Source organism: Erpetoichthys calabaricus, chromosome 11, assembly GCF_900747795.2.
Source record: "Erpetoichthys calabaricus chromosome 11, fErpCal1.3, whole genome shotgun sequence".
NCBI lineage: Eukaryota > Metazoa > Chordata > Cladistia > Polypteriformes > Polypteridae > Erpetoichthys > Erpetoichthys calabaricus.
The window spans coordinates 124134106-124137093 of NC_041404.2; positions in this window are offsets into that span (position 1 = coordinate 124134106).

A 2988-nucleotide genomic window follows, 5' to 3' on the forward strand; every position below is an offset into this window, starting at 1 on the left:
TTCATCCCTACCCTTTCATTCCCTCCTAGTAATCCACGCCCCGCTGGAAAGCGAAGCTACACCCCTTGTGGTTTTGTGCGCGTCTGTGCTAGCGAAGCGCCTGTACGTTCAGTCAGTTGGTTCACGACAGAATCAAACGGGCAGCCTCTCAAAAGTGGGACGCGTTGTCGAATCCGGGCTCAGCCGATGATGGGGGCGCAGGTGTAGGTGGCATTAAACCGTTTCACTTTTTTTTTACAGGTGGCTCGAATGGGATGCTAACCAATTGATTTCAAAAGCGTACATCATTAGAGAAAAATAGAATTTAATAAATTCGCTAATAATTAGTGACTCGTTTAGTGAACACATGAACTTGGAATATTACTTAGCTCTCTTTTTTAATTTGCAAATTTTAGTCCGAGTGGAGGACGGGCACGTGACCCGAATTAGCGCCACAGCCGCTACAGTAATTTTGATTTCGACAGGCCGACGATGACGTTTTGTTTGCGGATTTCTGGAAATTAAAGAACGTTTAAGTTTAAAGTCCTTTCTAGCAATTTTGTAATGCAACACTCACAACCACAGGGTCGCGAGAATGTTTTCCGTCAACAAAGGTTGCACCAAGAATGTTACCCTGGACGGGACGCCCACACACACATGCCTTTTCAGTCTCATCTTCAAAGCTGCAATTGTCAAATAACATAACAACTTACCTCTTACCTCTTTTGTAAGTCACTTTGGATAAAAGCGTCTGCTAAGAAAATAAATGTATATGTAACAGCACTTCTTTGCACTTCAGAAGGGAAGTATAAGGCTAAGGGGAACAAAAGACACTCCTTCTGGGAATTAAAGCACTGTGAAGCTGCAATGTTTAATAAACCTTCAGAATGTAGTAGCTTTAATAACTCTTTTTAATGCTCCTTAAGAGCCCAATGAATGGCTGATATAACACAATCAATGTCCATTTTCTGCTTTACCTGGTTCAGGTAAGTGTACTTTAAAAAGCTTTAACAATTCCTTTATGGCCTTCGTGACACCATGGCAAGTGCAAGCAGTCGAGACAGGAAGCCACTGCTGACTTATCCCAGCTGGGTGTTGTCCTCTCTAGGCATTTACTGTTCATGAATAGAATTTCCGTTTATGAAAACTCTCCTGGTTTGTTCAGTCCTTTATCTGAGCTTAAGGGGTGTGCGTGCATATCTACTAGTAGTTATACTGCCACACAAGTCAATGTTTCTAATTTAACATCAAGTTTTAGGACTTTTCAACTGATACAAAAGCTCCCATCTGAACATACAGTATTTCAGCTCAGGTTCATTTATCTCATTTTATAGCAGTTAGAGTAAATGCTCAAAATGCAAATCAACAGATTAATGCCCGATGGAAAGAAAATCCTAACAAAGCTGGACAGAATTCAGCTTGTCTCACTGGTCACTTTTGGCAGAATCGCAATCCAATGCCTTGTGCACACCTTCACATTAAGACCTCTTGTGCACAACTGCAATCTAGATCACACTTTGCAGGAGTTATAAATTGTCATTCTTAAAAGGAAGCAAATGATCAGTTTGAGAGAGCACAACCTTTGTGCCTACAGAATATGTTGAATGCATATATGCAGCCATCAGGTTAGAGATGAACAATGCAAGCAGAAAATGATGAAGTGAGTATATATTTTAATTCCTTGGCAGGTTAACCTATAAAATGCCAGCCCAGTCTTAAGTTGTGTCATCCAGTGAGGGTTAAAAGACAACAACAATAAAATATTTTTATTCTTTACTTAGAAATGACAGTGTAAAGTTTTCCATCCTGCCAACTGCCACACTGCTACTCATGTGTTCACATGCCAGGTCTGCCTGATAATGCTGCAGTACTCTGTTATTATGGTTAATTGATTTGGGACTAAATGTGAAACAGACTTAAGGGGGTCCACTTCACTGGGGACATCGAGTGTCCACATTTAACTGGCTATCTACCTACTTGTCATAAGTAGAGCTCCATGTGTTTTTAGCAAATGGTCAAAATATCAGTCTCCTTCACCAAATTAGTTGTGGTTAGACTTGCAGAATGTTGACAAATGTTTGAAACATCAAACCACATCTGAAAACACACATAAAAGCAGCAGCAGGTGAGAGTCAGCCATTTTACAATAAAAACTGTGCTTCTTTTTATATATATATTGTGTATATTATATTATGTATTTTGTGGCTTCAGTTTATAAATGCCCCAATAATACAGTAGGTCAGTCAATGTTCACGTAATAATATACTGTACATTTCATGGTAAATACCCCTTCATGGCATGGCGTAAAGCAAAAAATATAATTTCAATTAAGTAATGTCTGCTTTGTACCACCTTTTAACAAACAACACTATCACAATGCACTTCACAAAACCAAGAAAAACACAATTTCAGTGAAACTTTATTTTAAAGAGTTGTTACAGGTGCTGGCATTATCGTGCCACTTGAAACAACATGGGCTGGGAAAACTAGGCCCAAATATGAATCTGGGACATGCTTTATGTATACACTGACACATACAAAGACACACATTCAAAACTCTGACAAATCCTGCAATGGCCTGTCCTAATTGGCACAGGATCCCAGTCTAAGTGAAAGGGCAACGTGTCTGTGTTCCCTAATGCTATCAACCTCCTCACCTTTTAAGTCATTTACCCCTCACTCTACTTCCTCTATCGTTTTATTTTAGGCCATCCATCGTCTCTGCTAGAAAAGTAGGTAGTCACAGTTCAGGTATACCGCGGAAATTCCCTCATGGACTTGATGCAGTTCAGTTCAGAGTATGTCATTGTATGACATTTTGCTAAACAGGCCAGTTATCAAAAGGGAGAGCACTGATCAGACATCACTATATCAGCCCAAATGTAGGAGTCCCTACTTATTCATATAACATCTTGTGGCGGATGGCCAGGTCCCATGCCCGGCCGGAACACCCCTTCAATGTGTATTCAGGCGGAGCAGCTCTGGATGGTGTAGTACCTCCCACTGGAT